This window comes from Procambarus clarkii, chromosome 48 (assembly GCF_040958095.1).
Source record: "Procambarus clarkii isolate CNS0578487 chromosome 48, FALCON_Pclarkii_2.0, whole genome shotgun sequence".
In the NCBI taxonomy this organism is placed as follows: Eukaryota; Metazoa; Arthropoda; class Malacostraca; order Decapoda; family Cambaridae; genus Procambarus; species Procambarus clarkii.
In genome coordinates, this window is record NC_091197.1 from 37,013,651 (window position 1) to 37,026,374 (window position 12,724).

A 12,724-nucleotide genomic window follows, 5' to 3' on the forward strand; every position below is an offset into this window, starting at 1 on the left:
CAGAAGGCAGTCACTCATAGAGGCCAAAAGGAGTGGTGAAAGCAGAGACGTCCTTAGGACGCTCTGTAAGACTTGTCTGATAATAACCTTTTGAGAGGTCTATTTGAGACAAGAATTTGCCATTACCGATGGCATCTAGGATGTCGTCGATGGAAGGCAAAGGGTGCAGAAATCTTTAACCACGACAGAGTTTAATTTGGGGTAATCGGTGCACAGTCTTACCTGGCTGTGTGGCTTGGACACCAATATATCGGGTGAGGCTCGAGGAGACTCACAAGGTGTGGCCAATTCATTGCTGAGGAGGTACTGTACTTCAGCAAAAATGGCTTCCCTCTTCTGCGAACTGAAGCGGTAGTATGGCTAACAAATGGGCATCGTTTTGGGAAGTAGTTTTCTGTCGTGGCGCACTAAAGTACATTCCAAAGCACAATATAAAGTACAGTCTTGGAACACGTCTTTATAAGTAGAGAATAGTTAGATCAGAGGAGCATTGTTATTAGAATGTTGTAAGTACTTAGGAAGATTGTTCATAATTTCACAGTTAGATCACTGGGTTAGTCATTGCAGTTAGGAAGAGAAGCAAGGTATGTATCACTGTTTGTATACGTATCCATAAAAGTGGATACAGACATCAATAAAGGTGGAGGATTACCTTGGTAGAGCTTGGGAAGGTTAACGTGGCGGAGTTGTGTCTTGCGCCGCCGATCTGGAGTCTCTAGAATATAGTTATTGTTGTTCCTGCATTCTTTAATGCAGTATGGACCATAAAATTTGCTTTAGAAGTAAGAGCTTGGGATAGGAAAATATGCCAAGACGAAGTCTCCTACATTAAATTTTCTTACTTTAGTATTCTGATCAAAATATGCTTTCATTTTATGTTGGGATGTTGATAAGTTAGCACTGGCAAATTGATGTGCTCTTTCAAAACTGTGTCGCAAGTTTTTAAGAAACTAAGACACGTTTAGAGAATTACTAAAGGTGGTTTGGCATTAAAGCTTCTTTAAATGCCTGGAGGGGGCTACGGCACTTACGACTGTAGAATATCTCATAAGGAGATACTCCAAGGGATTCATTAGGAAGTCCTCTGTAAATACACATAAGGTCTACTTGCTTATCCTAATCTTTCTCTGTATTAATGCAAAACTTTCATAGTTGTGACTTGATAGTTTGATGATTACGTTCTAGAGATCCCTGTGAAGCAGGATGGTAAGGCTAGACAAAACTTGAGTTATGTTGAATTCCTTAAGGGTTCTTTTAAATAACTCACTGGTGAAGTTTGTACTACAATCGATTTGAATCTCCTTAGGAAATCCATACTGTGTGAAGAACTTCAGGAGGTGCCTGACAACTGTAGCAGCCGTGATGTTCTTGACGGGAACTACTATAGGGAACCTGGTGGTTGGACACATAATGGTTATAATGTTGAGGATGCTGCAACAGGTTCTAGGTAGAGGCCAAACGCCTCTGGTATCACAAAGGTCGGAAGGTTGTTGAGCTTGTACAAGTCGTTCACTATTTTGTACCGTTTCTTGAGATCTCCACCTGACATTTCTGATGCGAAGTGAATCAGAGCTGCAACAGTGCTGTCAGGGGTGGCTGGTGGCGGCCTGAGTGAGGACGGCTGGCTGGCTTGGTTGTGAGGTGTCGTCTGGGGCTGAGTGGCTGCCACGGGAGGTCCAGTAGTTTGGTTGCGCGCCGTTCGCGGCGCCACTTGTCGGGAGTGCTGGGAAGGCTTCTTCTTGTATGTTGAATGCTTTCGATCTTGTAGTAGAATTTCGTGGTCTGGCGTCAGTCATTTTCTTGATTTCCGCCTGTCTGGTGGGGCAGTCTTGAGAGCCGGCTGTGTGGTCACCGTTGCAGAGTAAACAACGTTTGGTAGTGGCTTTGCAGGTCCTGTAATGGTGGTCGCCAGCACAGATGCTGCATTTCTGCGGAGGGTTGAGGCACTTCTGAGGACAGTGAGTGTACTGATAACACTTGAAGCACTGACGTAGGCGGAAATATCGCTGCCTAGCGATCTGGTGGGGTGTGCAGGCCACACCGAAGCATCTGAGGCCGTTGTCGGCCGTAAGAGTAGCCTCTGCCGGAGTCTTGAGAGTGACCTTGAGGATGGGCTTCTCACCCTGCTGGATGAGGCTGGCCGAGATGGCTGTGAGAGATCGATTCTGGGCGTTGATGCTCTTTACGATCTCAGCAATGGGTTGCTCAGCAATGATGTCGCTCACTCTGTAAATGAAGATTGTCCTCACTGCTTGGAATTGAAAGGGAGGTAGGAGTGTTAAGCCCTTTGCCTCTAGAGCCGTAAGCTTTTCCGTGGTGAACAGAGCCTCGAGTGATACTGCACTGCTGAACAGTATCTGGGGTCCGGTTTCTTCCATAGCGACGTCGATGGGTGCTACCCCTGAAGTCAACGTCAGTAGGTCCATGATCTGGGCCTTGGTGTATCTGGTGACAGTTCCTCGGAACTTCACCTTAACCCTGAACAGCATGATGCCGTTTTGCTGGCACCACACTATTGATCAGGAGGGAAGCGATCTCGTTGCTGCCCAATTTTTACCCACCCGGCAGTGCTAGGTGCAAATTTTCTCTCCTGCTTGAAGATGAATAGCTGGTATTGTTGTTGTTAGAGATTCACTACCTAGAACAAAAAGTTCCAAGTAGCACGGGCTATGGTGAGCCCGTGATATATTTAACCCAAAAAATAGCTGGTCTGAATCTGAATCTGAAAATACAGGAAAAGATGCCCGTGGGGCGCAGTGGGGACAGAAGATAAAGGGGTGAGAGGAAGAAGATTTGTAGGAGAAAAAGTGCCAGGGCTAAACCCAGCTGCGTGTCGTTTGGTTGCGGCATTCGAGGCAGGGACTCAGTCGGGTGTTTACAGTGACAACAACAGGGACATCACAAAACTCACAACATCACAGTGATTGGCTCAAGAGCGTCAGGGCTGAACTTTTACGGATGGTTTGTGCTGGTTGTTGAGAGCTGAATATGTAATGATAGTGGATGCTGGGTGTTGAGAGCTAAAGTTTATCGAAATACAGAGTTAGGAGGAGGATCATGGATGGTAGAGAAGAGGTCATGAGTGTTTCGTGATTGTCTGAGAGTGTGTAGGAGAAAATCAATGTGTTGTTCATGATAAGTGAGTAGTCTATCAATTTGTCTGTCTGATAAAGTTTTCCAGTAGACATTTAGGGCATATATGTTGGTACTTTCATGGAGACTTTGACTGGTAATAAACTCTTGCCATCGGGTGTTGAGTACCCATCTTAGTGCTCTACTCTGTATTCTTTGAAGCTTTAGTTTGCTAGTACGTGCAGATAGAGAAAGAGCTAGTGGAGCATATGTTAGGAGAGGTCTAATAAGTGCTTTGTAAAGGTGCATTAATTTGCAAATCTAAGTCTGTACAGTTTTTCCATGGCTAGAAGAGCTATTGCATGTTTCTGTGTAATGTGTGTGTGAAAGAGTAGTTGTCGATCAAATGTGAGTCCAAGGACTGTGGAGGAGGGAGACACAGAGATATAAGTAGGATTTGGAGTGTACGAATAGAGTTTGAGAGGAATTGGGCGAATAGTTCTTTTACAGAAAAAGTAGGTGATTTTGGATTTGGTGGAGTTGGTTTTAATACGCCAGTTATTCTCCCATTCAGTGACAACATCAAGTTCTGTTTGTGCTCTGTTTGTTAGTGTATCAATGGTGTTGCTGGTGACAAGGTGAGAGACATCATCGGCGTAGCATATGGTTAATGAAGTGTGATGAACAGGGTCAGGAATGTCGTTTATGTATAGGATGTAGAGTGTTGGGGCAAGAACAGAACCTTGGGGAACAACGGCATGTAAGTTGAAGTAGTCAGAGTGTTGTCGGAGGAACTTAATTCTCATTGTCCTATTGTCTAAGTAGTTAGGAAGAAGTTTGGTGGTGATAAGAGGAAGATTAAAGTTGTTGCATAGTTTGAATTTTAGGCCGTCATGCCATACAGTGTCAAAGGCCTTCTCAACGTCCTTAGTGATGAGTGCAGTCTTAAGTCTTTGGTGCTGATTGATACTGAGGTAGTTAGTCATGATGTTTAAGGCGTCGTGAGTGGACCGGTGAGGCCGAAATCCAAACTGTTTGTTAGTGAGTAAGTCATTGTGTTCAAGGTGGGTTCTAAGTCTCTGGTTGATCAGCCTTTCAAAGACTTTGCCAAGTGTCTCTAGAAGGCTGATGGGTCTATAGTTCTTTGGGTCGGTGTGGAGTTTCCCAGGTTTTGGAATAAGAACGGCAGTGGCAGACTTAAAGGAGAGAGGGAAGTATCCAGAGGCAAGGGAGGCGTTGAATAAGTTAGTGATAGCAGTAATGATAGAAGCAGGGAGTTGTCTAAGAAGGATATGTCCAATGCCAGACGCACCAAGGGCTTTACGACGAGTGCCCATGAGAGCTGTCTTGACATCAGCTAGAGTTAGGGGAGTCTGTAGTTCAGTGTTTGAGTTGAGATTGTCAAGGTGGATGAGGTCATAAGGTGTAGTTTCATGTCTGTTTTGGTGTATCCAGTCTTCGACTACGTCAATGTTGGGGCGGGCAAATGGTTCAGGAGGATGTGGGTGAAAAATTTGTTCCCAGTGGTGTTTAAAAATGTTGAGTACTGCTTCAGGATCAGTGATTTTGTTGTTATTATGAAGAAGGTATTTAAACGGTGTGTGAGTTGATCCTTGTAAGCGTTTGATTTGTTTCCAGAATTCTTGAGGTGTCAGTTTTCTGTATTGTTCTGCTTGTTCTATGAGGTGTTTCCAGTGTTTTGTGTGATCTTCATCTAGGCTGTTAAGGATGTAGTTTTTTAATGCTGTTAGGTCCCATAGTATTTGTCCATGACGATGCATGTTTTGTAAGAATCTAGTGTGATAGCAAGCTAAGAGGCGTTTTGTGCGAATGGAGGGGGTGAAAGTGAAATGTGGTTTGTGTGTTGTTTTAGGAATGGAGATGTTTTCTGCATGAATGATGGTGTCTTGTATGTTGCGTGCTTGTGTGTCGATGTCAGTGTGATGTTTGTCATTGTATTCATAAGTGAGATCAGTGTCATCAATATGTTGTTTGAACATGTCCCAGTTTGCCCTAAGGTATGAGAATTGAGGAGTGCTGGGGATGAGAATAGGATTTGTGGAGACTGAGAATTGAGGGAATATGATCAGAGCCCGTAATGGGCCCTGGTGAAATGAAGTGTTGCAAGTTGTTGACGTGTCTGTTTGTGAATATGAGATCAGGTCTGCCAGAACCTGTAAGACTAAAAAAAGTGGGGAAGTCAGGGCCAAGAAAGAATAGATGTTTTTGGGTGTATATTTGGTGATGCTGTCTGCCAAGCTGATTTGTGGTATTGTGGTGGAATGTAGGAAGTTGTGCATTGAGGTCTGCAAGCAGAAAAACAGGCAAGTGAGTGTGGTTGAAGAGAGTTGTGAAATCTTGCATGGGAATGCCGGTGTTAGGACGGGTGTAGGTTGTGCAGATGATGAGAGAACCCATTTGTGTGTGAACTTTGATGGCTAGGAAATGTTTGTAAAGCCACTGAGTGTGTAAGAGTTCGTGTTTGTATGAAGAACGGATGAGTATTGCAGCTCCTTCATGTGCTTCATCTGGTGACTAGTAAGAGGAGTAGCCATAATATTTGATTTTATATGAGTTCGTAATGAATGTGCTATTTAATAATAACACATCAGGTCTTTCGGTCTCAATAAAATCTGACACCATGTGTCTAAGGGAGAAATATGCCCGCACATTAAATTGGATGATCTTATGAATTTTTAGGTTTTGATGGGGTGCTGGTGGGGTTTTGTGCATGTGCAGGAGCATGAGGTTTGCGTGATTCAATGACTTGGGCAGTTACTGAGGAGGGTGCATCTTGAAGGAGGGTGGTAGGAATTGTGGGAAATTGACAGCGGGAGGTGGGAGTAAGACAACGGGTTGCTGAGCGGGCTCGGGACGAGATGAGATGAGTTACAGAAGAAATGACTGAAGTTGTTGGGGGATGGAGGAAGGCAGAAGGCTTGTCGACAGGGACCGGGTGAGAGGTATCAGAGGTTGTAGTGTTTGAAGTCAGATTAGAAGTGGAGGGGACAATGTTGGGAGAAGAGGTTGAAAGTGCCTTTGACATGGATGATTCAGTTTGGGATAGTCCAGGATGTGCTGTTTGGTCAGTGGCTCCGTTTTCTGTAGCAGTCAGGAGTGGGTCGGTAGGATGTTGTGGGAGGACTGTAGTATTTTCCTCAGCTGAAGTCGTGGTGTTTTGTGGAGTGAGGACTGTAGGCGAGAATGGAGCAGAGCGCAATAGTTGAGTAGGAGGAACAGAGATACTAGGAAGACCGTTATGAGTGAGAAAGATAGGAAGATAGTCAGCAAAGTCACGGTCATCGTCCTTGGCCTTCAAGTAAGCAGCTTGTACACAGGCAGTGACTCGTTCATATGAAAGGTTCTGGAGAGGAGAATAAGGTGGAGGTGGTGAGTGAGGGAAGAGAGGTGGAGAAGACTGAGTTTGTTGTGCAGTATTATGGAGATGATGTTGCTGGTGAGGTGAAGCATTAATTTTCAAGTTTCATGACTGTATTTGTAACATTTGAAACATTGCAGCAAAGGAAGATAGTCAACTGGACTAATGAGATAGGGAGGAGTGCTGATGTTGAGGATTTTTTTCCTATGATGCAAGAGTTTTTGAGCTTCTGTAGGGGAGGAACATTGGATCATGAGGTGTTTTGTATTGGGCACTGGGTATATCTCCATTACAGTAATAGCATTCCTGTGTGAGATGTCTTGAGAGAGATTGATAGTATTAGGTGCTGATAGGACAGAGCTGTCGACATTTCTTACAAGGACAGAGCATTTTGTTTTTTGTTCAATAGTGAGGACAGGAGTCAGTGAAGCTTGTGTGAGTTTACTTACTGAAAGCAGGTTCCCTGAAACAGGCAAAAAGGTTGTCTTCTGATCAATGAGAAATTTGATGGTGTTTGTGTTGGCGTGTTTGATATGGTTAGTGGCAGGTGTGCCAGTGGCATTGTAAAAGGTAGTGATGCAGTCAATTGTGTCTATGGGTGTATTCTCAGTGTAGGTCATCCGTAGACAGTGAGCCATTGTGACTCACTATCTACTGACAGTCCCGTGTTTTGTGCCAATCACTGCGATTCCATAAGCTCAGTGTGGGTCAGTGTGTTTGTTCTCACCACGAACAAACACCGTGTTCCGGAAGGTTGCAACCCCCAGTTATGGTGAGCTCGCACGATCACCAGATTCCACAACTGACTCAGCAGTATCAGAAACGGAAGAATTTTAGGCGAGGAGAAAAAGAATGCACCTATGCCATGACGCAGCTGCAAAAGGTGAACTTCCGTCTTCTCACCTGGGCCTGTTCTGGCTCGAAGTGGGGCTGTTCACCTAAATGCAGTCCGACCTGGACACAAGCACATTGGACAACACACAGAGATAGATGCACAGATGAGCCACAGAAAATTCTTTCCATTAGAAAGAACTTTTTTAGTGTCAGAGTGGTTGACAAATGAAATGCATTAGGAAGTGATGTGGTGGAGGCTGACTCCATACACAGTTTCAAGTGTAGATATGATAGAGCCCAATAGGCTCAAGAATCTGTACACCTGTTGATTGACGGTTGAGAGGCGGGACCAAAGAGCCAGAGCTCAACCCCCGCAAACACAATTAGGTGAGTACAGAAGATGCCACGAGGAAGATGTCACTACTAAGGACTAGATGCTGGCTGGGAAGCGCCTGGTTCTGCTCCAATACACTGCTGGCTGGAACTGGTCTTGACTGCACCGAAGTGCTCGTCGAGGCTGGAGAATAACAGCTGCTGTAGGACAGCGAGACGATGCTGGCTTGCTTTATGGCTGGCGAGCTGATCGATCCATCCACTCACGCACTCTAAGAGGTATCAGACGTTGGTAGAGTGGGCGTGCGTAGCGCTCAAGCAGAGGGCCGCTGGGAGTTGTTGTTGTTGTTAAAGATTCGCTGCCTGGAACAAAAAGTTCCAAGTAACACGGGCTATGGTGAGCCCGTAGCCAGTTACGTGGCCACATTTATTATGGACAGTCTGCGGAACTTGCGCTAAGTCATTTAGATTAAGTGACAAAAGGGCAAGAGCAGAGTAAAGGTGTGGAAAGACAGCGGTTAGTACACAGGTTGGTTCAACAATAATGATATTGACTGGTGAGGTGAATATTGGAGAATGGGTAAATTGATGAATGAGGAGTGGGTTGGTGTTTACGGGCTCACCATAGCCCGTGCTACATGGACACTTCGTCCTGAGTAGTTAAATCTTTAACAACAACAAACAGTGGGTTGGGCCGAGGAGGAGATGTGGGTGGTGGCGAGTGAGGTGACAGTTGGCCGGCCCAGTGATGGTGGTTGATGAGGCGAGAATTTGCCGACATGACGTTCTGCTATTTGAGTTTTTCTTCTGGTTGTCGATGAATCTTCTTGATTGTTTACATGTGTTGATGCAACGCAGACAAGATGTACCAACTGCCAACGACCAATGGGTCTCGTATCGGCGTTAGCATATATCATTCGACGGCGATATCGACTGAGGGATCTCCTTCGATGACTGCTGGCTGCAAACTTATTTGTTACTTTTTAAATGGAACTAATATTTGTTTTGTTGATGTTTTAATATTATGATTTTATTTGTTATATAATAAAAAATTAATATCTTTCAAGAATTTTTTTATTTATTTACATTTTTTTTAAATTTTGCATTAAAAACTTAGGATTTACAGAAATTTATAAAAATGTTGTTTATATTTGAGTTGATAGGTGATAAATACAATTAATAATAAAAAGATAAAATTTTGAGTATACTTGATACAAACTTTAATTGTTGTGATAGCTTGGTTGATTCTTAAATGGACCGGAAGCCACTCTTCCGTCGAACTTTAAATTAGTCATCATCTGTGAACGGTCGAGGTCTCTTGTTACTTTGTTTCTTAGGCTCTCCCTGCCCCCTTCCGGGTTTGGTACAATTTTGAATGTCCTTCCTGTGCCAGGCCGGGTTGTCTTATCGTGGTTTGGGTGGTCGATAACTTCGGCCTTTGTGTAGTGCCAACCTGGGCATGAGGTGTAGGAGTCTGAGTGAACTGGGTTGTGGTGGCCCGGGCTACAGTTGCTTGTAGTTGGGGTTCTTGTGGTGGGTCTTCAAGGGCTGCTTGTGTCTGGGAGCCTCGGTGGGAGCCAACTTGATTGGACGTTGTGTCTTGGGTTTGTGTTTGAGTGTCTTGAATTGTACCAGTCTAGACTGGAGTTGTTTGGGTTTAAATCTAATCGGTTGTGCCAGTTGGTTTTGGGTGGAGCCAGCTGGTGCTTGGGATGGCTGGGTTTGAGTGGTTCCATATTGAACCCTTGATTGTGTCTGTTGTAATAGTGGATGTGGAGATAAGGCGATTGTTATCACCTCACCGGGAACAATAACAGTCTTGTAATTGTCGGCTGCCAAGTCACTGTTAATAGTTTGGATGAATAAGACATGGTCAACCTGCGTAGCTCTGATTGCATTTACGATGAGAACTTGAAAGTGAATTGTTGGGTCGTGGGTGAGTTAGAAGTTCACCTGTGGCTGGGTTTGGGTGTGAGAGGGAGCTGAAGTGGACCATGCGTTGGACTGTTGTTGGGAAACATTGGTGTGTGTTAAATTTACTGTGCGTTAAATAGTACAAATATGCAAATTTACAGTACAAATTTACTGTGTGTAGTAAATCGCGCCGCAAAATGACTTGCTCTAAGTCATTTTGATTAAGTGACAAAAGGGTAAAAGTGTGGAAAGACAGCGGTTAGCACACAGGTTAATTCAACAATAATGAGGTGAATTTTGGACTGTTGTTGTTGTTTTATATTTAGCTACTCAGAACGAGATGTCCATGTAGCACGGGCTATGGTGAGCCCGCAATTGAGTTCGGTTATTCGCGATAACCTTGTTACTCTGATATTTGGGTCAAAGTATTAAATGGAGATGAGGTTTCTTCCTTTTTCGATGCTTTTTCGCTTCTGTTTTAGTCTTGTTTCAATAACATTATCTTGGTGGCGGATATAGGCGCAGAATGTTCACTAGTGAGTCCCATTCTTTAAAGGCTTTTCTAAGCATTGTAGTCGCTGTGGCAGGTGCATCTAATGCACCTGCTGTCGTTGGATTAATGTCGAGTTTGAATTTTGGAGAATGGGTAAATTGATGAATGAGGAGAGTTTTTGGGCTGAGGATGGAGGAGAGGTGGATGGTGGTGGGTAAGGTGACAGTTGGAGGGCCGAAAAAGATGATGTGTGGTTTTCTTTTTTCTACCACAGACGTGGCCACACATTTACAATGCTAATAACCATTTATACATTTTCTTCTGTCCTCCATGGACAGGATTAAAAATCTGTTAAACTTTTAATTCAGTGATTTGTTGAACAATCAACCACAGAAGGTGATTGTAGTGCTTTTAAAATGCTAATGTATCCTACTAACATAAATACACAGATTTACGTCTGTCCTACATAAACTGTGTTCAAGGTGTCTTTTTACATAGTGTCATTAATGTGCGTTTACAGAGGAGAAATGCAATTCTAACCAGCTTCCACATACCCTGTATACAAATATACATATTACCCATATACCTACACATATCCACATTTATCTACATGCACTTATGTCTCTCCTACTTTTACAGGGTAAGATAGCTTCTATAGAAACTAGTGAAATATTAAACACTAAACCACTGAGATGAGGATGGTGGTGGGTGAGGTGACAGTTGGCCGGCCCTGTGATGGTGGTGGGTGAGGTGACAGTTGGCCGGCCCTGTGATGGTGGTGGGTGAGGTGACAGTTGGCCGGCCCTGTGATGGTGGTGGGTGAAGTGACAGTTGGCCGGCCCTGTGATGGTGGTGGGTGAGGTGACAGTTGGCCGGCCCTGTGATGGTGGTGGGTGAGGTGACAGTTGGCCGGCCCTGTGATGGTGGTGGGTGAGGTGACAGTTGGCCGGCCCTGTGATGGTGGTGGGTGAGGTGACAGTTGGCCGGCCCTGTGATAGTGGTGGGTGAGGTGACAGTTGGCCGGCCCTGTGATGGTGGTGGGTGAGGTGACAGTTGGCCGGCCCTGTGATGGTGGTGGGTGAGGTGACAGTTGGCCGGCCCTGTGATGGTGGTGGGTGAGGTGACAGTTGGCCGGCCCTGTGATGGTGGTGGGTGAGGTGACAGTTGGCCGGCCCTGTGATGGTGGTGGGTGAGGTGACAGTTGGCCGGCCCTGTGATGGTGGTGGGTGAGGTGACAGTTGGCCGGCCCTGTGATGGTGGTGGGTGAGGTGACAGTTGGCCGGCCCTGTGATGGTGGTGGGTGAGGTGACAGTTGGCCGGCCCTGTGATGGTGGTGGGTGAGGTGACAGTTGGCCGGCCCTGTGATGGTGGTGGGTGAGGTGACAGTTGGCCGGCCCTGTGATGGTGGTGGGTGAGGTGACAGTTGGCCGGCCCTGTGATGGCGGTGGGTGAGGTGACAGTTGGCCGGCCCTGTGATGGCGGTGGGTGAGGTGACAGTTGGCCGGCCCTGTGATGGTGGTTGATCAAGCGAGAATTTGCCGACATGCCGTTTTGTAAATAGAAGTTTTCTTCTGGTTGTCGATTCTTCTTCTTGATTCTTTACATGTGTTGATAAAAGACAAGTTGGACCACCTGCCGACGACCACTCGGGCCTCGTATCGGCGATGGCATATATCATATGACGGCAATATTGACTGAGGGATCTCCTTCCATGACTGATGGCTGCTAACTCATTTGTTACTTCCTTAATGGAACTAGTATTTACCATGGTGATGTTTTAATATTAAGATTTTATTAGGTATATAATACGAAATTAAAATCTTTCAAAAGTTATATACTTTATTCAGTATTTTTTAAAATTTTGCATTAAACGTTTAGAATTTTTATAAATTTAAAAAATAATTTTTTTATGTATTTATGTTTAAATTCCACAAACTATTACAAATAGCAAAATAATAAAACTTTAAGCATACTGAGTCCAATCCGATCTAAAAATACGGAAGATACCCATGGGGCAACCCGTTCTCGCACTTTCGTATAGTCAATATTGACTTATTAAATAAGTGCATATGTGACATACTAATTTATTGTGACTATTTTAGTTTACCTTGAAAAGCTTCATAGAAAACACCGATCTTACCTAACCTTCTTAGTATGTTAAGATAAGCATCTTATTGCTTCGTAATTACAATTATTATTTAACCTATTATAGGTATAGGTTAAGTAATAATTGTAATTACGAAGCAATACCTATTATAGGTATAGGTTAAGTAATAATTGTAATTACGAAGCAATAAGATGCTTATCTTAACATACTAAGAAGGTTAGGTAAGGTCGGTGTTTTCTATGAAGCTTTTCAAGGTAAACTAAAATATTCACAATAAATTAGTATGTCACATATGCACTTATTTAATAAGTCAATATCGACTGTAAGAAAGTGTGAGAACGGGTTTCATGGGAAGAGCCTTGAACTGGGGACAGCCGAAGAGACGTCGGTGAGAGGAAACGCTGAAGTTGAAGAAAAAGTGCCAGGGCTTGACCCAGCTGTGTGTCTTAAGTCAATGCTGAAAAACAACCCCACAACTGGCTGGGCTGGGAGACCGGTCAGAAGGCGGCAGTGGCAGTGCTTCTTCATTAAGGTAGAGATAGTCAGTCTTCTTTCTTGTATCTTCTTTCTTGACTCTTCTTTCTTCTTACTT